Genomic DNA, 26,025 nt, shown 5'->3' on the forward strand with positions numbered 1-26,025 from the left:
CCTGCTGAACCAAATACACAGGTTGGCGCACATTGATCAAGCTCTCATTCAAAATCCGGATAAGTCTGACTCCTTAACTCTAATAGATGACTGTGATGTGTAAGGAGAGCAAGCTGAGATTATGTCATAAATCCAGGAGCATCAAGAGACTGTCACTGCCTGGGAAGAGACCCACCAACATAAAGGATAATGAGAATGAGGAATTGGAAAAAGCATCAGTACGGAGGGGTGACCTGCTTTGTGAAGCAACTTCACCGATGCTGTTAAGAGCTGGGAACAGTGTGTCTTCTCACAATTGGTCCCCATCAGTGCTGCAAGATCACATACTGGCATCTGAGGACAATACTCCTCAGAAGGACTTACAATGTTAAGTGGCTGATCTCCACTAAGGGAAAAAGCTGCTATGGTTATGGAGAAGATAAAAGCAGTTAATGGACTTAATTATAAGACACAGAGTTGGTGTGGACCATGTCAATGTCAAGTCAGACCCCTGCTTAAGAAGCCCAGGGCCGACCTCAAAAACTACCCTTCGCAGCCAAGGTGGTAGAAAAAATCGTCAACAGGGAACTGGCGTGATTCATCGAAGAGCACGCTGTCCTCGACTCGTCCCAATCCGGATTCTGAGCCAACCACAGCACTGAGACTGCCCTACTTGCCGCCACAGATGACATCTGTATCCTCCTGGACCAAGGCCACTCCACAGCCCTCATCCTCCTCGACCTGTCTGCAGCCTTCGACACCGTCTCTCACCGCACAATATTTGGTCGACTACCCAACACTAGGATACAAGGAAATGCCCTAGACTAGATCTGCTCTTTCCTCACTGAAAGAGCCAGAGGATCAGACCACCGCCCTTCCTCTCCGACCCCACGGAGATCACCTGCGGAGTCCCACAGGGGTCATTTCTGAGCCCGACCCTTTTCATCATCTACATGACCCCCCTTGATGACATTGTACGAAAACACCGCCTTAACATCGTATCCTACCCAGAGAACACCCAGCTCATCCTCTCCCTCACCAAAGACCCCACCACCACCAAACTCAACTTCCAGAGAGGAAGGCAAAAAGTCGCAGCCTGGATGCCCAACAGCTGCCTAAAACTCAACACCGAAAAGACGGAAGTACTCTTCCTTGGAACCACCCCTTCAGCATAGGACAACACCTGGTGGCCTACCACCCTCGGAATCCCCCCTACAGGTCAAAGCCGTCACCTCCAGCTGTTTCAACACCCTCCGCATCCTCTAAAAGACTTTCAAATGGATCCCCCCGAGTCGAGGAAAACAGTCACCCACGCACAGCAAACTCGACTATGGCAAAGCACTCTATGCTGGCACCAACAAGTCCCTACACCGCAAACTGCAAACCATACAGAACACCGTGGCCAGACTCGTACTTGGCATCCCCCGGCGCGAACATATCGGCGTGGAGAAGAGAGCAACCTACAAAATCCTCACCCACGCCTACAAATGCCTACACAACAGCGGACCCAAATACCTCAATGACAGAGTAAACTTCCATGTACCCAATACAAAACCTGCAATCTTCCAACCTTGCACTAGCGGAAACCCTGTGAATCCACAGAGCAGGCGGAAGGTCGTTCTCCCACATTGCAGTCAAGTCCTGGAACGAGCTACCGGCAGACATCAGGCGCGCCCCCTCCCTGAACACCTTCAGGAAGACACTCAAGACCTGGCTCTTCCCCTGAACAGGAGCACTCACCCCCCCTCCAGTGCCTTGTGACCTTCACGGGTGAGTGGCGCACTTACAATTCCCTGATTGATTGATTGATTAAATGCTGACATTTCTTCCAGGTCTTTCTGCCTGATCAATGAGAACTTCCAAGGAGATGGTTTGTTCTCCCGACCTTTAGCTGGATGGGGAATTTATAGGACAACGTTTCATTTGTCACGATCCCCTATGTTTTCCTGTTCAGTTTTCCTGGTTTTAGATTGCTGTGCACAATGCCAATGCTAAACAGTGCCCCAGAATATGTGCTTTCATCTGATAAGTAGTGTGTTCCACCTTATTGGCTTATTTAACTTTGGAGAAAAGCCATGGTGGATGGCTCAAGAAATGCATCTGTGAGGTGGAAGTTAAATGCAATGAGAGAGACCTGGGGCCTAGAAGCCTGCTCTAAGGAGTTAGGGCTGAAAAATGGACTAGGAGTGATGTTTCCGGCACTTTGAAAAAGACATATTATTTCTTTTGCCTCTGGAGAACCTTGGAAAGGGTCTTGGGAATTCCCCACGAAAGGACCACACATGTCAGGCAAGAAAAACTGTTTTGTCCCACTTTCAGCTTTTTTCTGCACTGAAAACTGATCAAACGTAACCTCACAGCAAATGTATCTCACCCCGCAGATCCTTGCTTGGCTAAAACTTTCAGCCTGGCCTGGGTGGTGGATCTAGGAGAAAATAAAAAAAAATAAGTCCCAAGGTAAAAACAAGGACCAGTACAAGACAGCAAATCTATTCCAACAAGATATAGATTTAGAACTAGGATTAGATTGCAGTTTAAAATTTCCAGGCTGAAAGATTATCCCTTCCAGAGGTACCAAAGAGTAGTGAGAAAATTCTCCTTCCACAGCATATTATATGATGCAGTCGTTCTAGGCATCCCAATCTCTAGTTTTACTATTTTTAGAGTTTTGTAGTCTTTCTGCCAAATGATTCCCAGGTTAATCTCCTTTTCAGCCCTTAAATACCGAGGTCTTATTTAGGAGTGGTTGACGGATTCCACTCCGTCAGTGGAGTTCGTGGAGTTTTGCTCACTCTGCTTGGAGTTACGCAAAACTCAGTGGTGCACCGTTTTTCCTCCTGCATGGTTTTTTGGGCCCTTTGTGGAGTTCTGTATTGAAGAACTCCGCAAAGTCCGCCCAGGGCTAGTTTCATTTTCTAGGGCTTCATACTATCACAATGATCCTGAAATGTTGACTCATGCCTAGAGGTGGGCAAAATTCCTGTAATTAGCTGATGATGTTTTGTTCCATGTTCTATTCAAGACTGCCAAAGTGCATTGTTTCAAGCCCACTTTAATAAAAAACTTTACGTTCTCATGTCTCTTGCTTGATCTATAGACCCCTGGGTCCTCTTAGACACAGAAAATCACTAGTAGACTAGATTACACCATTGCCACTCAAACTATCTGATTTTAACATACGGGTGAATTAAATCTAAATTTTGATCAGATGAATGGAAGTTCTTTTCATAATTTTGCAGATGACCTGGAAGCTATGCATTTGACTCAAATAGTGTTAGCTTTCACCCACACGGTGGGCCATTTTTTGGACCCTGTTTTCTCTAACCTACCCATCCTCTGAGAATCTGCCCCAAAATTTCTGTGACTTGGTCAGACCACTGCATGGTGCCCATGTCTGTTAACAACTCTAGAGTCACCGGTACTGCCACTGCCAGTCTGGTTATGAGAAGGCAATGGCATGAACTGGACTTGTTGAAATTCGGCAACTTCATTCAGTCCAAACAATCCTCAGGTGGATTGCAATATCAAGATTGCCGAGCTAAAGACAAAGGTCTGCCTCACCTCAGCTTTGGATGTTTTTATACCTGCCCAGCTAGGCATGATGAAAAAGAGACAATCAAAAAACGGGGCGGGGGGGTGTTAAAGGTTAGGTTCACCCTCCTTACTGAATACAATTCCACAACGTCCGGAGTACCGGAATAAGAAACCTAACCATAGGAGGAACAGGGATTACACTGAGCATGTGTGAAAAACCATCTTTCCAGAATGAAAAATTATTTTCTAGAATCCCCTCGCCCACCAGGGTTGCCCCTAGGTGGCATGCTTCATCACTGGGGTCCTCTCAATCCGCTACGGATTGAGGCGTGCTGCGATTAACGAACTACGTAGGAGCACTTAGTTTTGAAAATATGTGTGGTGCACTGATGTGGAATGAGAAATAATTAGGTTCAAAATACCTAGCTAGTGAGCTAATATTTTATTCCTGCTCCTAGTCATTACATTTAAAATCAGGGGTTAATACTAGGGAATGACCCAACTGTAATGAGTATGGTGTCCCTAGTATTGGGTCAACATGTTTCGAGTTGTCCCCTAAAAGATCTTTTCAGGATCACACGAGGGCCAACCCTGTGCGTACCACTCCTAAAGAATCCTGCGAATAGGAAACAATGAACTTTCAAAACTGTGTGAGACCTGTTGCACATTTGATGCTTTCCAACTTTTGAAGTTGAACACTAATAAAACTGAGATCATTCTTTTGGGGAAGCTTACTCAGGCATGAGGAGATCATTGGTGGCCAAAGTTGTTAGGGCCTCCTCCCAAGCTTAAAACTGCTGTAAAGAATCTAGGTGTGTGCTTCGATGACATGCTTTCCTTTGAGACACATGCCACAGTGCTAGAAGGCACATGTTTTGGCAATCTGAGAAGCCTTAAACTGATTATTCTATGTTTTCATCACCAAGTATGACAAATGATTGAACAGTCTTTAATCATCTTGTGACTTGAAAATTACAATATTCTCTACTTGGATGCCAAGAGATTTCTTTTAAATAGGCTACAGATTGTCCAGAATGTGACCGCTAGACTACTTTCCCATCCCCCTAAATTCTGTTATGTTTCAAGGCACTCTTGCAAACTCTACTGGCTTCGAATTGAGAAACACATTCAATTCAAAACCTTGAGCATAGCCCATAAGAGCATGAACAAGCAAGGAGCACCTAGTATGGCCATTCTGATGCTAACCATATCGGCCTACTACGGCCCTCCGCTCGGCCAATTTGATTCAGGCTTTTATACCAGGCACTAAAAGAACGAGATCGAGAGGGTGCTCCTTCCGAGCATTGGTACCGGTCCTATGGAATAATTTGCCTCTACAGTTAAGGAAGGCTCAAAACTACCTGGGTTTCAGAAAGCAGCTGAAGATCTGGCTGTTTACATCCTAGGTTTCCTTTGTGCTCTTCTGTGTGGTGCTATGTTCTATGCTGTGCTGCCGGAATAGTAGGTTAAACACTGGGAATCCCTATTCTGGGGCAGCAATGAGCTTTAGAAATCCCCTTAGCATAATGTGAAATAACAGCAATGATTCAGAATTCAAACTGAAGATTGGCAAGGTTCATGACAATCCGAAATACCTCCGAATACCTAGAACTCATTCTGAACTGACTGCGACTGAATTTGAGATATTTTCCAGCATAGGCAACAATCGGAATTTCAAGGCTGAACCCCTGATATGAACCGGGACAGATTCATCTCTTTCGCTATCATCCAATGAAAAACTTACAAGGAATTAACCATGGATAACACCTTCTAATTCAAAGAAAACATTGTTTAAAAAAAATTACTGCATGGTACCAACTCATCTCCTCAAGAAAGTGAATCATTTGAACATTGTTCTAAGGTCTAGTTGTCTCTCCTTTAGATGGGGATTTCCCTACCCCAAATGCTTCCTGAACTACACTGGCCATATTTAAAATGTGTTGAATAAGTCAGCATCCTCTCACCTCAGAAACTAAATCAGTCAGGGGAATTGTAAGTGTGCTACTCACCCGTAAGGGTCTCAAGGTGCTGGGGGGGGTGGGGGGGCTAAGCAAATCTGTTCAGTCGAAGAGCCAGGTCTTGAGTGTCTTCCTGAAGATGTTCAGGGAGGGGGCACATCTGATGTCGATCGGGAGCTCATTCCAGGTCTTGGCCACGATGTAGGAGAAGGCTCTTCCACCCGTTCTAGTTTTTCGGATGCGCAGGGTTTCAGCCAGGGCAAGGTCGGTGGATTGGAGTTTTCTCTTGGGTGCGTAGAAGGAAATTCTCTCATTGAGGTATTGAGGGCCAGTGTTGTGTAGGCATTTGTAGGCATGGGCGAGTATCTTGAAAGTAACTCTCTTCTCAACAGTGAGCCAGTGTAGGTTACGCAGATGTTGGGTGATGTGTTTGTGTCGAGGAATGCTTAGAAGGAGTCTGGCTTTGGAGTTCTGTATGATCTGGAGTTTGTGGAACAAAGAATGGTTGATCCCGGTGTAGAGGGCGTTTCCGTAGTCCAGTCTGCTGGTTATGAGTCCGTAGGTGACGGTCTTCCTTGGCTCGAGAGGGGTCCATTTGAAGGTCTTTTGGAGGATGCGCAGGGTGTTGAAGCAGCTGCAGGCGATGGCGTTGACTTGTCAGGTCAGGGAGAGGGAGGAGTTGAGTACGATGCCGAGGTTTTGGGCATGGTCCGTGGGGGTGGGAGGGTTTCCGAGGGCGGTGAGCCACCAGGTGTTGTCCCATGCAGAGGTGGCAGGTCCAAGGACAAGGAACTCTGTCTTCTCAAAGCTGAGCTTCAGGCAGCTGCTGCTCTTCCAGGATGCGACATTCTTCATTCCTTCCTGGAAATTGAGTCTGATGGTGACGGGGTCCTTGATGAGGGCGTGAATGAGGTGAGTGTCGTCGGCATAGGATGCTATGCTGAGTCCGTGCTTTCTGACGATGGCGGTGAGGGGGCCATGAAGATGTTGAAAAGCGTGGGGCTGAGCGACAGTCCTGGGGGAACTCTGCAGTTGGTTTCCATGGGTTCGGGGAGGAAGGGTGGCAGTCTGATTCTTTGGGTTCTGTTGGTGAGGATGGAGTGGATCCAGTCGAGGGCAGTTCCCTGTATGCTGGCGTCGTGGAGTCTGGCAGTGAGTGTGTGGTGGGAGACGGTGTTGCTCTTTGCAGAGAGGTCGAGTAGGATCAGAGCAGTGGTGTGCCCTTGGTCAAGGTAGGTGTGGATGTCGTCTGTGGTGGTGAGTAGAGCGGTCTTTGTGCTGTGGTTGCTACGGAATCTGGATTGGGAGAGGTCGAGGATGGGTTTTCTTTGATGAATTGTGTTAGCTGGGCATTGACGATCTTCTCAGTGACTTTGGCTGTGATGGGGAGGAGGGAGATTGGTCAGTAGTTCTTGAGGTCTGTGGCGTCTGCTGAGGGTTTCTTGAGCAGGAGTCTAACTTTTGAGTGTTTCCAATCTTTGGGAAAGGTGCCGGTCTTGAAGGTGGTGTTGATGATGTGTCGTTGTTCTGCAGTGATGGCGGTTATGTGGTAGATGTGCAGCAGGCAGGGGTCCTTGGGGGCCCCTGAGTTGATGCCTTTCATGGTCGAAGTGGTGTCTTTAGTAGTGACTTGGGTACAGAAGGAGATGGTAGGCTAGCTGGCATTGCTGGAGAGGGAGATGGTTTCGGTTTCCGGTGTCTGGTCGTTGAAGTGGTCGTAGAGGCCCTTGATTTTCAGTTGGAAGTAGGATCCGAGCTTGTTGCAGAGGTCCTGGGAGGGGGTAATGTCTGTGGTTTGACTGGGGGACTTGGTGAATTGCTGGATGACACTGAAGAGTTCCTTGGAGTTGCTGTAGTTGGTGAGGATCTTGTTTTGGATGAAGGTCCTTTTGGTGGATCTGATGCGTTGGTGGTATTCCGTTATGGCGTTCTTGTAGGTGGTGCGATCTTCTGGCATTTGGCTGTTTCTGCAGCTCTTCTCGATATGTTTGCAGGTGCGTCTGGATTCTTGTAGGTCAGTGGTTAACCAGGTGGCCTTCCTGGGGTGCTGTCTGTCGGTGTTGCGTAGGGGTGCAAGCTTGTCTGCCCAGTTGGAGATCCATGTGTGGAGTTCTTTGGCTGCTAGGTTAGTGTCGGTCGAGGTGGTGGGGCGTCACGGTTGAAGGTGGAGTTGAGCTGCTCCTCAGTGATTGTGCTCCAGTTCCTTCGTGGAGGGCTTGGTGCAGGTTTGGGGTCTGTTTGTTTTCAACAAAAAATGTTATGGAGGTTGTATGTGTCACATAATCAGATTATAAAATGTATATTCACTAATGATATTTGAAAATTTTAATTCATAATCATTTACGTTCATTTGTCCCAATCTTTCATTAATTTATATCAAAATCATGTAGTAAACATTATTATTTTTTTTAAATTATTTTTATTAAGCAACATTCAGTCAAACAATATAATAATACATAATTGTCAAATATATTTAACATATTTCAAAAATATTAAGACTCAGAAAAGAATAGTTAAGCATATCAATAACTAAATCAGCTGTATAACGTGGATATGATAAATAAGGAGTAAAGGGATAAAAGAAGAAAAGAAAAAAGAAAGACGAAATGAAAAAATCAACATATCCAATATCATATACTAAATATAATAGATTGGACAATATAATCTTATCAAATCAGGATATAGCAGTCAGGGGAGGCGACTTCACATTAGAGTACCAATTAGAAATTGGGGCCCAAATCTGGTTTCCAAGAAGTCTAGTTTTTTTTACCCCTAGTGCCATAAATTGAAATCTCCTGTTTATATGTAGCCAGGAAACGACCAAGCCACATCTGAAATGTAGGTGGCTCCAGGTCTTTCCACCGAGTAGCAAGAATGATACGTAAAATTGCGGTTGCTAAAAACATGGTCCTTTGCTCCTCAATGCTATGCCCCAAAGAATCGTCATGTCCCATCACATAAAGGGTTACTGAATCTTTTATATTCCGACCAAAAACCTGGGCCCAGAATCTCCTTATCATCGTTTTTAATAGGTCTAATTTGGGGCATTCAGCGAACATATGGATTAAGTTTGCTTGAGGTTGTTTACATCTTGGGCAATTGTCATCAGCACGCAAGCCCCATGAGAACAATTTTGCTGGTGTATAATACAGGTCATATATAACTCTATAGTATTGAGCTTTAAGGTTGGAAGCGATAAACAATTTTGATGATAGAGCTAAAGAGAGATCAATGTCTACATTTGGATTAGTCAACCTTAGGGCCCAAGCTTGCTCTACCCGCTCTAGATCATCCTTGACATTTTCCATAAACAATTGATACAGGTTACCTATACTGGTATATCGTTTCCCAATGATTGAAAAAAAGTGAATGTGGTTTAATTCGATTCTGGGAACACAATTACGAATATATGTAAATATTTGAAAGTATTTAAGAAAATCAGTAGCAGGAATAGTATATTTCTGTTGAAGCCATTCAAAGGTGGTGATACCTCCTGGATTTAAGAAATCTGCTACTGTCTTAATACCTATATTTTCCCATCTCCGAGAGGTACTATCATTAAGGCAAACCGGAAGGATTGAGCTATTCCACAAGGGAGTGTATTTTGTGAATTTAGGAATTTTTGTTGTTGTTTAGATATAGATTTCCAAACCTTCCAGGCATCAGTAATGACTTTGAACTTAATTTTTTTAAAGTAGGATGGTTCAACCTACCTCAGGAATAGCCCCTGATATTTGGTCCCCAGGCTAAGCTCATAGATGGAAGGGATATAATGTTCACTATTAAGTAGAGTCGATGACTTTAACAGAGGGCCCATGTATTGAATAAGTGTTGCCCATAAATATAGGGTTAAATTAGGGACAGCTAAGCCCCCCCTTTCTAATGGTAGAGTTAGATATGGTAGGGCTCTTCTAATCTTCCCAAAACTCCAGATAAACTTAGACATGGAGGAGTCAAGAGTCTTTATATAACTACCAGCGGTATTGTTCGAAATAAGTAGAGTATTTTTGAGAAGATATTCATTTTTAAGTAGTTGGCCCTTCCAATAATAGACAGATGTAAATTGTCCACTCTTCTAAGATCTTCTTTTATTTTATTGATCAAGGGGGTATAGTTAAGATGGTTAATTTCATTCACGTTGGGGGATATACAGACCCCTAAATATGTTGCCTGTTTAACTTTATAGGGGCTTTCAAATATCGTGTTATTTGTACATAAGACCATTGTTTTATCCCTGTTAAGGGAATAGCCTGAGTAGATACCAAAAGTATGAGTAATTAACTCAATTTCGCTAATTGCCTCAGTTGGGTTTGTTGTTAATACAGCCACGTCATCGGCATAAGCCAAAATTTTTGTCGAGAACCGATCCACCGTAACAGGTTGAATAAGAGGTGAGGAAAGACATTTTAAAATAAGGGGATTTATGTAAAGGGCAAATAATATCGGAGAATTTATTTATTTATTTATTTATTTCGATTTAATATAGCGCGTTATAACCCGGGGGTCTCTAAGCGCTTTGTCAGATACGCACAGCAGACATTCAACAGTTTACAGCCCCATCCAGGCTTGTTGGAAGAGCACAGTTTTTAATTTCTTCCGGAAGCACAGCAGATTAGTTTCTTTCCGTAATTCCACCGGTAGCTTGTTCCAGGCTGTTGGAAGGGTACTAGAGATAGCGCGGCCGCCAACAGTGGCCAGCCTAAAACGTGATTGGGTGAGGAGAGTAGCTTCCGACGATCTTAACCTCCTGCCCAGCCTATAGGAAGTCAGGCGGGCCTTCAGATATCCTGGTGCCTTTCCGTATAGGGACTTGTGTGCAATACAGAGCCCTTTAAACAGAACCCTCTGCTTCACTGGCAGCCAGTGCAGCTCCCGCATAAGAGGAGATGCATGCGTGTTCCTCGGTTTCTTGAAAATGAGCCTTGCAGCGTCATTCATTACAACTTGTAACTTATCCAGAAGTTTTTGAGGCAGGCCAATATATAGCGAGTTGCCATAATCTAGCCTCGCTAAGATCATAGCTGAGACCGCGCGCTTCAAGGTTGAGAAGGACAATAGTGAGGAAATTTTTCTTAGCTGTCGGAGAAGGCCAACACAAGTTCCCACCACCACCGTAACTTGTCTCTGCATGGATAGCTTGCCATCCACATGGATGCCCAGGCTTTTTACTACTGCTGCTGGTTTTGGGGGAGTCCCTAATTCTCTTGGCCAGAAGCCATCATTCCAAGGGTTGCCAGCAATAGTGATTGGCAGCACCTCGGTCTTATCAGGGTTGATTTTTAGCGAATTCTTAGACATCCAATTAGCTGTGTGTCTAAGGATATTTTGTAATCTCGCAAACGCCTCTGGCTCGTCTTCCATTTGGATAACAATTTGAGTGTCGTCAGCGTAGTTATAAACCTGGCAGTCCATCTGATTGAGCAGTGAAATCAGAGGCTGTAAATAAATGTTAAATAAAAGGGGTGAAAGGGCGGACCCCTGCGGCACTCCACAGGTAATCGGGGTTGTAGTGGAGACCAAGCCACCTAGCTGTACTCTCTGCGTCCTCCCTTGCAAAAAGGAAGCAAGCCAGGCATGCACTGTGCCCTGTATGCCGAAATCCCTCAACCGCGACAGAAGTTGCTTATGACAAACGGTATCAAATGCCGCGGAGAGGTCTAACAGCACCAGGGCACCTGGGATTTTTCTGTCTGCTCTGTTCCTCAGCTCATCCAAAATGGAGAGCATCACTAGCTCCGTGCTATGATTAGCACGAAACCCCGCCTGGTTCGGTTCCAACAAGGCATTCCTCTCCAGATGTCCACAAGATCAGATAGTACATGTTGCTCAGCTATTTTGGCCAGGAATGGTATTTGAGAAATTGGCCTAAAATTTTTCAGGCAATTCACATCATCCCCCGTTTTTTTAAATAATGGAATCAACCGAGCTTCCTTAAAGGCCATCGGAACTTGCCCTAGTTGTAGCGATACGTTAAGGAGAGTCAAGACCTCTTCCTCTATACTCGGCATTGCCAGTTTGAACACTTCTGGTGGACATGGGTCAGCCTGGGAGCCCGACTTAACCCGCCCCATAAGCAATGTCAACCTGTCCTTCGTAATCAAGGGTAGGGTAGTGAGTGGAATATCCACTGGCTTCTTAGCTGGGGTAGGCTGTGGGGGGCAATCAACCGTGGGGGTGAGAGCGATTTCCGATATGAGGTCTGTGATCTTACTGGAAAAGAAATCTTGAAATTTTTGACAGTCCGCTTGCGTGAACTCCGGACTCTGCTCCTTAGTTTTCCTGAGTTCCGTTATGACTCTAAAGATTTCTTTTTGAGGATCCTTAGCTGTAGCAATCCTCTCCTCCAAAAATTCAGCCTTCCTAGCTGTAATCGCCTTTTTATAGCTCGCTAGTTCCTGTATATAAGAACTCCGGGCATTTAGGTCGTAGGTTTTGCGCCAAGCTCTCTCTACTTTACGTCAGGCCCTCTTCTTCTCCCTAAGAGATTCATTATACCAGGGGGCCCCGGATCCTCTATCCACTAGATTCATCCTTCGAGCTGGCGCCACATGGTCGGTGGCCTTTCTAAGTCTATCGGTAAGTGCCTCAAGAATGGCATCCGGATTATCTTCCGGAAAATTAAAAGGCGGATTGGCTAAGAGATGAGCTACCATTTTGCTTCCATCGATATTTTTCCACTTTCTTACCTCCCTCCATCCTTCTGCGGGCTTCACTTTCTGTATGTCCAACAAGATGTCACCTCTCACTAAATGATGGTCCGACCATGCGCATGGCTGACCAACTGTATGTCCCTGCACCGGAATTGAGGTCCAAACCAGGTCAAGAGTATGACCTTTAACATGTGTCGGGCCCTTCACTTGTTGAGCTAACCCCAGTGACGACAAGGCCTCGTCTATCTGGTGGGCCTGCCCTTCTTTCGGGACTTTTTCCCAATGGAAATTAAAATCCCCCATGATGACCACATTATTGTACCTTGAACGTACATCCTGGGCTAGCCTCAGAAATGCTTCCGAGAAGTCTGGCGACGCCCACGGAGGACGGTACACTACCAAAATGATTATACAAACTGTCCCCAATCTCAGCTTGACACCCAACACATCGGCGCCGCCCATACTTTTGGCCAAAAATCTTTCGCTCTGCATGTAATTTGCAAAAAATAGGGCCACCCCACCCCCTCTCTTATCATCTGATCTATTATGGTATAAAACTGAAAAGTTAGCCGGTAATGCGGCTACTAGATCAGGCTGCGAGGAGTCCTCAAGCCACGTCTCTGTTACTCCCAGCACATCCAAGTCCCCGACCTCCAGTAGTGAGAATACCTCCAAATTATGTTTCTGGAGGGAACGGGTATTTAGGAGGCCATAATGCAGGACACTGGCTTTATGCGCCGGGTTCCGGCTTGCCCTTACTACAGGAGCCCTCAGCAACCCTTCCCGGTGAAGTGAGGCCATGCACCCCTCACTGGGTAGTATATTGCCCAGGTTGGCCTCCAACAACTCACCTCTACTATAGATGGTACGTGGACCAGGGGTCGTGGCCCCGGGTCCCGGTTGGTCCCGGATGGGCACAAATGGGCTCGCCTCTGGCGAGCCTCCGGCGCGCCCATGGCGCGCTCGCTGCGCGCGTGCGCTGCGCGCTTGCATGTGGCAGGTTTAAATAGCGTCCTATCGGCCTAGCGCGTCAGCCAGCAACTAGCCTGCTGACCAAGATATCGCCCACAGCCGGCACTTCCTCCCCCAAGATGGTTCCCGCCCGAAAGAAAGCAGCTAACGACCCGCTATAACAGCGGTGCAGGTAACTATTAGAGTGCAAGTATGTCCTAGCACCATTCCCCGATAAAACAGGTAGAAGCAGCAGCAAACGGCTCTAAATGCCGAAAATTAAAATTTACACAAGCGTGATTAAAAGCGCAATGTGTACGCGCAAGTGCACCAGAAATGCCTCTTTTAAAATTGAAATGAGCCTTTCAAACTCGCAGCGCCTACCTTACAGGGAGAACACCCCCCAAGGACTGTCTTAAATAGCATCCTATCGGCCTAGCGCGTCAGCCAGCAACTAGCCTGCTGACCAAGATGTCACCCACAGCCGGCACTTCCTCCCCCAAGATGGTTCCCGCCCGAAAGAAAGCAGCTAACGACCCGCTATAACAGCGGTGCAGGTAACTATTAGAGTGCAAGTATGTCCTAGCACAATTCCCCGATTAAACAGGTAGAAGCAGCAGCAAACGGTTCTAAATGCCGAAAATTAAAATTTACACAAGCGTGATTAAAAGCGCAATCTGTACGCGCAAGTGCACCAGAAATGCCTCTTTTAAAATTGAAATGAGCTCAATGCCCACAACACCGGCGGAGGAAAGGACAGGGTCCAGCAACAGCGGGGGCGGGGGGAAAGCTACAGGCTGCCCCCAACGCGTACCTCTCTCTTTCTCAAATCCCTCAGGTCCCACAGGTTCCTCAGGACCCGCAAAATGCCAGCCAAACCAACCAACAATCTAGGCGGGGCGCCTTTGCCAGTGGCAAAGACCGTGGGCAATAGTACAATAGTGCCCCACGTGTGTCCCACCCACAAGACTGCCGCCCACCAGCAACAGCAGACAGCGGGATTGACTAACGCTGATGCCGGCTCGCTCGCTGGTCTCGCTGGTCTTGGCTCTCAGCGGTGTCTCACTACTCGCTGCTTGCGGTAATGGCGGTAATGCCGGCACACAGCTCCCGGTATTCCGGCCGCCTCGATTCCACAGCCGCTCTCTGCTGCTTTCTTTGCCCGCTTTCTTTGCCCACTCACTCAGCTCCGCACCCCACGGCGACTCTTGGCGGGAGCGGTTGGAGCAGAAGCGGCTCACTTGGCTCGGCTCGGCTACTCGATTCACAACTGCTCTCGACTGCTTCTCCACAGGGACAACCCTGTCTTGTGCCTCTTTGTATCTCAATAAACTCCGACTCAAAACCACAGATGTTAAGTTTAGCCTTTGGATCTGCATATAGGGCCTTTACAGCATTGATAAATTTATACCCGATATTATTCAGCTCCAATATGTTCCACAAAAATTGCCAGGAAACACGGTCGAATGCCTTTTCGGCATCGAGTAGGATCATCGACATCCTACCCCCCGTGGCGCCCATGATGTCAAAAAGGGCAATGGCTCTACGGGTATGATCTGTGGTGCCCTTCCCCGGGATAAAGCCATGCTGCCACGGGGAGACAAGACATTCGATGACCCGACTCAACCGATTAGCTAAAACCTTGGCATATAGTTTTGAGTCGGAGTATATAAGAGAAATGGGCCTGTATGATGATGGAAGATGGGGGGGTTGTCTTTTTTAGCGAAGATCGCTATATTAGTATATTTCCAAGATTCCGGCGGTATTGCATTAAATTGGACCCCTAAAAAAAGATCCAATATGTAGGGGAGTATTTGTTTGCCCAATATTTTGTAAAGGTCCAAGGGAATTTTGTCAGGACCTGCGGCTTTGCCATTTGCGAGCTCAGCTAATGCCCGTTCCAGTTCTGTAATCGAAATTTCCCTTTCCATTCTTCTTTGATTGATTCATCAATCAGTAGAGTGTGACCTATCTCTGACAACCAGTTGTTAAGAAAAGTTTTTAAATCTCTGCTGGAGTATTGATCTTCATTTTGATATAACTTTTGATAATACTTCCGGAATGCTCCTATTATATCCTGTGTGGAAGTGTGTTGGTGACCCTCGTACTCAATCGTTTTTATATTATTATAGGATTGTTTTTGACGTGTACGTAGGGCTAAATGCCTACCAACATTTTCCCCAGATTCATATAGACTCCTTTTGTTTGATTCATATGTTTCTGCGGCTTTCCTAATTAATGAGCTGGTAATTTCGGTTTTCAGTACTAATACTTTATGAAGAGTGTCGTTGGATAGTAAACATTAATTGCATAAAACAACTCAGAGCTCACCAATCAGTTAAAGGAAAATAAAATATCATCCGAACTCTTTTCTCATTAAGAACCATGATTTTGAAATTAGCAAACCAAAATAAGTCATTGAAAACTAATTCCATTTTGTAATGTTCTTTAATTTTGTTGCCTTTAAGTTACAGACATCATCTCAATGACATTTTAAAGGCGACAAAAGTGCCATTCCCAAAGACATCCCAGAGACATTCAAGGATGATGCATGGATTACCTTTTCATGCCTTCAAACGATGTTGAGAAGCTTTAGAGAAGGTTGACTGGTTTTAGCCCTTTGCCTCATCCCAAGTGGTAAGTAAATTATATTCCCAGTAATGGTGTCCCTTTAAAAAGTTCTGCAGGTGTCGAAACATTGAAAGCTAGTTTTCTGATGTCTGCATTTTGTTTATTTTTCATGTGTTGAGAGCTGTGAAAGGAACAGATCAATTCATATATAAACCTTTCAGATATCTGTTTGCAATTGTAGTCAACCATTTACTTAGGCATTACTTGCATGCTGTGTTGTTAATAACATTATTTGTACATGGCCACTGTTAAGGATGCTTTCTGAGTATCTTTAATGTCAAATACCAGACTCCGCTGTACATGCTCATTCACTACTATCAATCACAAATGTATTTATCCTGACTGTTGCCCATATTTGCACAAGCACCAGAATAGAGCTTTTGTTACTAATCAATGGCACTCTTGGAGATTGATGTATCGAATACAATTTCTGGTGCTGAATTCATGTCAGATCTCCAAGGTAAATGCAGCAGAAAAAGCCCAGGTAGCTTAACGTGGCATGGATGGAGGGGGAGGCATGGGGAAACTACAGTCATGCAGAACAGAGACTTCCAAGTGAATAGGGCATGCATGCACTTAAAGCTGCTACAGTTAGATTACATGTCATTTGCCATCCCCAAGGTTAGAATAACACGTTCTTCGAGGAAAGCATGAATTTACAACCCAACCTATGACATCAGGGGGCAACACCTTTATCTGTGACTTAATTTGCAATTAGGCAATGCTAACAACATAGATTCGAACATGTGTTCTGCACTTCTTTAGGACAATGATATCTGCCAACACTGTCACAAACTCACTCACTCCAAACACAATCTGTTTGACCTAATCATTGCTAAGGATCTGCTTCTGTCAATCAACAACCCCATTTTGCCTGGAAGTTCTGACCATCTTTACTGTTTTTTTTATTCTAGCTTTAACCCATTGCAAAATAACTGGACAACACAAATAGTAAACTTTATGGGTTCAGGGCACCAAACAATAATGATATTAAAACAATTGCATGTAAGGCCTGGACAAGTCCTTTGTCACAAGATACCAAAAAGATTTCAATATTGTGGCACCTAAGTATAGTAATTGTATGAAATACCTGTTTGAGTAGTATGATCCTCAGAAAAGCCAGGAAAAAAGACCAAAGTCCTCTGCCTCTTTTTTCTTAAAAGATTTATATAAAGAAAGAAAATGCCTTAAAAGACTGTAGAACACGTAGAGACAATCCTCTTCTCTCTGTAATCTAGCTGAGTTTACTTTCAGGTCTAAGGCGTCACATATGAAAGCTCTTTTGGACACTGATAAAAAGTAATCCGATGTGTCTGCTGGATGTAGTTGAACAGGCAATAGACTACTGCGATCAGCTTAAATCACATCCCAGAATCCTCAAATGAAGACTGGAATTATTTGCACAAAACATAAAATCAATAGAACTCTGACATCTTGAATCCTGAAATCCAGATCACTTGCACTCATTTTATAATTACCTTGGAGGCTGAGCTTATTGAAAACATAATGAAAGATAAACCCATGAGCCACTTCAATGACACAGTGCCTGGTAACATTTGGAAAGTCCTGTTGAAACATTTGTTACTATACTAGACCACCTTCGTGAAATTATTACTTAGACAACATGTATTACCTCCACCGGTATGTGGTCAGAACAATAAACTGCCTCATTCCCAGTGGTTGTGTGCGGGCTTGCTGGTTTTTGTTGAAAAACCTTGTTTGTAACCTAAAGGGAAGTCAAACTATCCATGATCTAACTCTTTGGCAAAACCAGCAAGCCCACACACAAACACTGGCAACAAGGCAGTTTATTGTTCCGACCACATTCAGGTGGAGGTATTTTGAAGGTCACACAAACACCCGAGTTCTTCAATATAACTGCAAGTGTATTTCTTCCATTTCCTTTCCAGTCCCGATCATGTGACCAAAGATTACATGACAAGGATCATATAAAAGGAGAGAACAAACAGCCCTTCCTCAACATGCAGGGACACAGGGAGATGCTATGAGCTCAAGCGGACGCGTACTCTTGATGAAGTAAGGTCTTTTTTCTCCTAATTGTACCTCCCATTTTTCTACACAGATTACCTGAAGCGCTCTGCTAATGCAGAAAGTAAAATGTTTACAACAAAATAAGTTAAAACGAATTCTGTCCTCCTGGTGTGTGACTACAGAGTCCGTCTTCCCTGGTCCCAGTTTGATGTCTGTTGAAAAAAAAAGTCATGCATGTAATAGGTACAGTGTGTTTTTCCTTTTAAATGTATTTTTCGTAAGGCTACTTTAAAATGTAATTAGGCTGAGTTTCTAGATGTGGTGACAAAAACTTTAAGGCAAACATATGTTTTTCTCCTAAACACTTATAGCTTATTTAATAATCTCACTATTAGGGGTGCTCCAACAAAGTACGAGCGCTCACAGATGCCTAATCCTTCCACAACTTTTTCTCTTTTCAGTTATAACCGTACAAGGAAAATGTCCTATAAATATTGTCTGTATGTCAACGTGCATGTTTATTACTTTATTACTATTTAATTGCACAGAAAATTAGCAATCGCAAAAAGCAGGGTAAAACCGAGGTTCTGAGGAAAGTCTATTGACAAGGACAGCTTAAGGAGTTTGCAGGCCCTGGGCCAAGCGTATTTTGGGAGCCCCTGTTTGGAACAGTTTTGAATTTATGATCCAATTTCATCTCTTATGTGCCTTGTTTGGCCAAGTTACTGACAGTGCACAGACACACTCCTCCAAATCCTAAATGTGTTTACATCTAATATACAGGGATAGTGACATGTTTTCAATATTGTAACAAAGCAGCAGTTTACTAATATTGCTGCAAATAATCTCTGAGATAACCTCCCAGTTCTCATGTCAGGTCCTGTTTTGATCCAAAGGAAACATTTTTATGGATGTTGCATGAAACATAAACACATTTCTCTGAAAAAGATCTGCAATGGACGACACACATCATCCATATTAAAAATAAATTAAAGGGAAATGGTATTTAAAACAATGATTTGAGGTCATCAGGGCACAACTCTCTGTAGAACAAAGCTGGCTCTATGAGGGGCCCCCCTTAAAGGCTAGGACCCTGGGCCAGAGCCCACTTTGCCCATGTCTTAAAACGTCTCTGCCTACTGACCCTTCATGTGCTATTTAAAGTTTGAAACATGCCGACCTATCAGATGCCTGGGAAGATTAGTTCCTAAAAGCATTATGCTGATCTATTTGAACCTATCCCTAGATCCCAGAATAATACATTTGTTACAAAGGATTTAATGGCTATTTTATCACACTCACTCAACCCTGCCTTTACTCACTGCTACCACTCAAAGAGCTCCACTTACAAACATGTTGAGCCCACCCATTCACGTTCAGTGTCTGGGTGAGAGTCCAAAATATATATATATATATATATATATATATATATTACCTACTGGCGGTCGCCAGTAGGTAGTTATAGTTAGGATCGATTTCCATAGGGAAATCGCAACATTCTATTTGGAATAACTTTGGCGTCGGTTGAGGAATCAGCCTGAATTTTTCAGCAACTTTGCCTCGCGGCGCTCCGCTCCTTCCCTGAAAGTTTGAGGGGATTTGTCAAGCGGGGGCCGAGATAAAAGGGGGGTCCCAAAACGTGTTTTCCCCATGTTCATTTCCATAGGGCGGTCTGTCGCACTTTTAGCTCGAACGGCTGAATGGATTTCCACCAAACTTGGCAAAATTGTAGGGACTGGTAGCCCGATGTGCCTTTGCTATGTCTCAAGATATGTGGTCTAGAGGATTTTGAGTAATTTAGGTTCAAAAAAATGTAGATATCTGTAAGTGCGCCCCGGTGCGCGTACCGGGGAGCGCTCCGGGCGCGCCACGAGACCTGCGCACGGGAAGCTGATTGGCTCTCGGGTGTCTGTAAACATTCGAAACAGGTCGCAGCGGCCGCCATCTTGTGTCTCGGTAGGATCGAGACACAAGAGGTGGTAAAAACAAAAGGGAAAATAATGAAAAGGGGGCAGGGTACACCCCCCCTGACCCTCTAGGTTTGATGTGGGGGCCATAAAAGGGTCCCTCGGGTAAAAATAAATGTTAGTTTTTTTTCGATTTTCCCGGGGGGGAGTGCCCGGTACGCGCACCGGGGAGCGTACCGGGGAGCAAATCAAAAAAAAAAGAGATTGCCAGAGTGCTAAACATTTTAGCAATTTTTTATAAATGGGAGGTAGTTCTGAAAAGAACTTTTTTTTATTGTTTTTGTTGTTTTAAATATTTTTTTATTTTTCTGAAATTTTTTTTTTTTTGTATTTTTTGAACAATTTTATATATTTTTTGTTTTTTTTTGGGCGGAACAACGAAAAACAGGCATTAGAAAGGGCTCAACAGGAGCAAAAAAAAAATACTTCTTGGGGTGTTTTGAGCACTTGTGGTTTTCAAATGCTCTATTAATGAAAGTGATACTCCTCTCCCCATAAGAAATTAGTGCACCACAATAAATGCACACTAGCTTCAGGTGCACAAAATTCTTTTGAATAGTTGGGACCGTCTCCCTCGCCTCTGGTCCCGATAGAGTTTCCTGTGACGATATACTGGCCACAGGAGTTGGTGGGTTATCCTGGAGGTGACGCACCTCAGCAACGCTATAATTGATTGGATGTCACCTCTGCATGTGGCGGTGCATAGTATAGTTTCCAAAACTATACTTTTTGTCTGTGCCTCGGGACAGAACTGCATTGCAAATGAGGCATGTCACGTACCGGGCATTGACCTTTTTTTGCTCTCGAGGGTAAGAAAAAAATTGCCATATAAAATTGTCTATGTGGTGGGGTTGCCGGGGCTCTTCACGCAAGAACTGCCTCGGCTCTACCTCCTCTTCCTCTTCTTCTTCCTCTTCCTCTGGGTTTGGAAGGAATTGTGCAGGTGGTCCTTCCTTCCTAGGTGGTTGTGGTGGTGGTGGGGGTCCACTAGCTGCAGCTACTACAGATGCCATGACTGAACAAGCAGAAACAAGTCTTCCTCTCACAAAGATGAAAGTCAGAGTGAGGAAAAAAGGTGGGGTTTTCATCATTTGGGAAAAAAAAAGTGTTCTGGACCAATAAAAAGTGTTATTTTCAAGTCACACGATCCAAGCTTTCATCATTTGGAAACCAAAACTGATCTGCACCAATGAAAAGTGTTATTTTCAGATCACATGACCCGATGCGCTTACGCTACGCGCCCCGGGGCGCGTCGCGTAAGCGCGTCATGACGTTGCGCGATCATATGCGATCGCGTGATTCCGGGTGCGCTTACGCAGTGCGTCATATGACGCATTATGCGACTACGCGAAACGTCATGATGTTGTTTTCGTTCGTGGGAATAGTGCTCTCGGGACGCTCCCCGGTACGCGCCCCGGGAGCGCTCCGGGGCGCGTACGAGGGCAAACCATAAAAAAAAAAATATTTACACAATTTAAAATTCGTTATAAAAATTATTACTTTTCATACCTATAGAGATTTGCTATTAAAAAAACATTGAAATTCACTGAAAAAACCATAGGTTTCACCCCAGTTATAGTTAGGAATTAGCATTTAAAAAAACCTATTAAATTCACTGAAAAAACCATAGGTTTTACACCAGTTATAGTTAGCTGGAAATTTTACTCGCATAAAACCATTGAAATTCCCACGTTATAGTTAGTTGGACTCACTATAACTTGCGCGTGCAATGCACTGCTGATGACGTCACATATTACATCACTCATGACATGGTCAGTGACATCACTCATGACATCACTGATGACACCATCATTGTGACAGAGTGACAGACCTCCTTTCACTGTAATGTAACCCTTGAAACACATATTCAAAAATAGAACTAAAATTTTCAAACAAAATGGAGATACCCATACCAGTTACAACAACCAATTCAATAATTCCACCATCTATATATACATCCACTCATTCACCAACAGTTCTATATAGTCACTCATACATATACTCTCTCATCATATATAGTGATACACCTATACATCCTGTTACACACTGACAGGCATCCAAAAGTTACTCACACACATACTCACACATGCAAATAAACTATTGAACATCTATTCATTTGCATATATAGCTATACACACACTACCACTTTACTTCTAAGGAAACCTACACATACTTACTCTCTTAAACAATCACTTATAGAAACACATACTAATTTAAACAGGAACTCTTAGAATCCCTCACTCTCACATATACTCACTTATATACATCAATATTCACATATACTAGATTAAAACATATGTAGTTACTGATAAAGACACTAGTGAGACAGTCATTCACTCACTAACACACACATATACACACTCATCCACCCATACAATCCTGCACATATGCTGTCTTCAAAACACATACAAAGAGAGAGTCAGTCATTCATTCATCTATGTGCTAAGTAATACCCCCACCAAACCATACAAACACTCATACTAATACTAAGAAAAACATCTAATAACCCATATACATACACATGTAGCTACTCACCAACCCATGCAGCCACTTATACACAAAGTGAAACAATAACACATATATTTAAATATTTAAACATTACTCACTATTATCTATTTTTCAGAAAGACACACATTCACTGGATGGTGTCATCAGTGATGTCATGAGTGATGTCACTGACCATGTCATGAGTGATGTAATATGTGACGTCATCAGCAGTGCATTGCACGCGCAAGTTATAGTGAGTCCAACTAACTATAACGTGGGAATTTCAATGGTTTTATGCGAGTAAAATTTCCAGCTAACTAGAACTGGTGTAAAACCTATGTTTTTTTCAGTGAATTTAATAGGTTTTTTAAATGCTAATTCCTAACTATAACTGGGGTGAAACCTATGGTTTTTTCAGTGAATATATATATATATATATATAAATATATATATATATATATATATATATATATATATATACATATAAAAACAAATGTATGTCTGTCTGTCTGTCTGTCTGTTTGTCCTTTATGCATTACTACACCATTCATCCGATCGTCATGAAACTTTGGGAAGTTGTTGAGTACACTCCCGCAAAGGTTTCTGGCATAAATCTTTTTTACATATCGGCCCCCCAGGGCCCTCATAATCTTTCGAATACTGATGTACGCACCAGACGGAAAAACAAAAAATCGTGTATCCACAAGCACTCGAATAAATAAATAGAATGAAAACGACACTTTGAAAAGTTTTCCATATTAAAATGAAGAAGTTTCAATAAAAATGACACAGTGTAAATTGAATGTTATCATGACGAGTTTCCTTGAATTTCCTTTCTTCGGAGATTGCTGCAACGCGAGAGGGGTAAGCTAGTATATATATATACATATATATATATATATATATATATATGTTTCATTTTTCACACCATCTCAGAGAAAGTTTACTGTCTGAGGAATTGTGAAGCAAGCATCGACTTACCTGGGTGCATTACGCTCACTTGTCTCGGCTACAGGAAAAACAGACAATGTCACAAATAACTGGGTCTCCCCTCCCCTCTCCTTGTGTTAATGTATTTAGGCAAGCTGCAGCAGGAGATAGCACAGGATCAGAATGACGGTTGCCTGTGAGGCCCCATACTTCACGCAATGACTCAGATTGAGGATTGGGGGCCTCGCAAAGTATTTTCTAGACAATGACACTTCCCCAGGCTTCATAAAGTTCCAGTAGGCGTAGGAAAGTTCATTGGATAATTCTACAGTTGCTGGAATCCTGCATTCAAGGGCCCCCACATACGAGATGTTATTATTGCTGGGGATGATGGCTGGATGTTCTCATCCCATTCAATTTTGCAGGCATGGCATGCATATCACCGGATGACCCGGACATCCTCCGCTCATGCTGAGGAGGACTCATTCTCTCTTATGGAGGTCCCTGAGGAACACACCTGTCAATCTGTCGTGGGCAATCTGCACCTTTTTTTCATACTCTTGGTTTAATATGCCATTGTTTTTTTGGGATTTCTATGGAGGAATGGTCGGTATCCCTGGTGGGTTTGAGCCATCAGAGTAAGATTACCATTGTCATGAGAGGTATGTTAACTGCATGTATGATGGCCCATAGAGGACACAACTCATTCAGTGAAAGCACTCACTGGTGAAATTATTTTTGTCTGAATGGGAGAGTGGAAGGATGAGACCTGTCACTGTTTGACCTGGAATGTCAGAAGTCTTAACAATCCGCAGAAAACTAGGCAGGTCCTAGTGTTGTGTGGTGTTTTAAGCTCCGAGTGAATTTTCCCAATTCATGCCCTTATATAGGTACAATTCACATTGCCCTTATATAGGCATAGAAATCAAACGCTTATTTAAGCATAGCCCATGCTACCCAAATACAGGCATGGCTACTTCCACCTGTACCAAACGTCACAACAACTTCTTGGAAAACCAGCTTAAGCAGTCAGGGACTTCCCCTTGCTTGAATACTGATTTGTCCAAGAACTCAGTTACTTTACAAAGAACAACTATGGCATTCCAAAACACCTTCAAGGTATAAATATGCCTTCACTTGCTATGGGCAAACTACGGTGGTTCGGAGCAGTTCGACTATCTACTTGCCCGATGCAGCTCGCTACAGCAAGTCCCGAAGGAAGCCGACTCTCCAGCTGATGCACTGATTAAGACGCTGCCATTCTCCTGCTGAGAATCCAGCTCCAGTGTTTCCAAGCTCCCCTTGCGGGGTGTTGGGAAATCGAGTCCCGAGACAGAGATACCAGACCTCCTTTATTCTAAACAAAGGTATGGAGCTGAATAGAACCTAGAGAAACCTTCGGTAGATTCTTGGGAAAAACAACTAACCCTATGCTACACAATACTTACTTCTTCCCTCATACTAGACTTAGGTTAGGTACATTGGGGTAGGTTTCTAACTATTGTTTATGCTGTCCGCATTATACTTTGCAGTCTGCATAACATAATTGTAGCAGTTCACCTCACTTGCATGAGAAAGACGACTGTTCAATAAACCCTTTTTATTGAGGGGGGCGTGGCTACAGCGCCGACCGGGATGGCTGCGTGAGCGAGTTGCTCCGCGCCATGTCCCGTCTTTTCTCCTGCTGATCTTCACCCCGTGTCGCCTGGCGGCCGGAATCGTGGTCCGGGGGGGCCGCTGATCGTCTGGGGAGCGTTTGGCCCCGGTCGGAGCCCTGGCTGGTGAGCGCGGGTGACCCTGGTGCTCGGCTCGCCTTGGAGCGCGGACAAAGGAAGATGGCGGCGCTGCCTCCATGAGAGCTCCGGGAGTGGAGCGGTGTGTGGTGCCGGAGGGCCTGCAGGCGCCTGCGGGGCCCTCGTGTGGAGCGTTGGACAATAGGAGCGGGCCCCGAGATGCGGTGACGGTCGGCCGGGATTTACCGGTGAGAGAGGCGCCCCTCCCCCACCCGGTTCCTGGGACAAAGAAGCCTGCCTGGCGCAGCGCCGGCGGAGACACTGTTGGACTGCGAGGCCGCCCGCCCACTGGCTGGACAGCGGTGGGGGCCGACGGGACTCGGAGGGTGCGGTGTGATGGTGGGGCAATAGGAGGGCGGCCGCCCAAAGCGCCTGCACGCCCTGGGTCGCGAGCTGACTAGGAGGTAGCGGTCGGCCCGCTCCGTGGCGGGGGACCCGCCCAGTGGAGGGCGAGGATATAGCGTGGTGCTGGGCCCCACAGCGTGTGGCGCATTACGGAGACCAGTGTTGCCGGGGGTGATGGGCTCAGCTTGCCCGGGACCTTGATTGCCTTACTGACCACCTCTTCAGTGGAGTTTGCTCCCCCTGGCCCTGGTGGGGTTTGCGGGCGTTCCACGAGTGACTGTGGGGCAGCACAGTGGGCACTTCCGGACTGGATGTTGGCGGATGGCCGAGTGTGAGGTACAGCTGGCACTGCGGATTCCCGCTTGACCTGGGGATTGGTGGGCCGTGCTGATTGGGATACCCCGCTGGGCATCTCAGGTGGACCTGGCCATTGTCCGAGGGAGCTGCTCGAATAACTGACTACCTGCACACAAGATGGCCGCGCAGGGAAATGGCGACGCCGAACCGCCTGAAAGGGGAAGCCGGAGGCTGGATGACGCGAATGGCGGTTTCCCAACGGGGCCCACACCACAAGAACAGAGGCTGAACCTCCGCCTGGATGCAATTTTGGCCGCGATCACTGCTACGAAGGATGAGCTGCACCAGGATATTGCGCAGGTGGCGTCCGGGCTTGGTCTGCTGAGAGCGGACCATGCCAAGCTCTCTGACCGTGTGAAATCCAACGAGCACCTGCTCCAGGAGCTGAAACCAGCGGTGGTCACGGCGGAACACAAACTTAATGACGTTGTCCATCGACTGGCGACTCTGG

At 45.0% G+C, this 26,025-nt stretch overlaps 1 long non-coding RNA gene across 3 annotated transcripts in view; it reads left to right on the forward strand.

The window, feature by feature from the left end:
• LOC144819584 (uncharacterized) overlaps positions 1-26,025 on the forward strand; it is a 353,768-nt gene that overhangs the window by 155,247 nt on the left and 172,496 nt on the right. For 2 of the 3 annotated variants that reach the window (XR_013607454.1, XR_013607453.1), the window contains 2 exons: positions 15,541-15,709; positions 17,614-17,740. This is a non-coding gene — a long non-coding RNA (uncharacterized LOC144819584). The remainder of the gene's footprint in view (positions 1-15,540; positions 15,710-17,613; positions 17,741-26,025) is intronic. The other variant, XR_013607455.1, reaches the window with a different exon arrangement.

The sequence above is a fragment of the Lissotriton helveticus genome, chromosome 2_1, assembly GCF_964261635.1.
Source record: "Lissotriton helveticus chromosome 2_1, aLisHel1.1, whole genome shotgun sequence".
In the NCBI taxonomy this organism is placed as follows: Eukaryota; Metazoa; Chordata; class Amphibia; order Caudata; family Salamandridae; genus Lissotriton; species Lissotriton helveticus.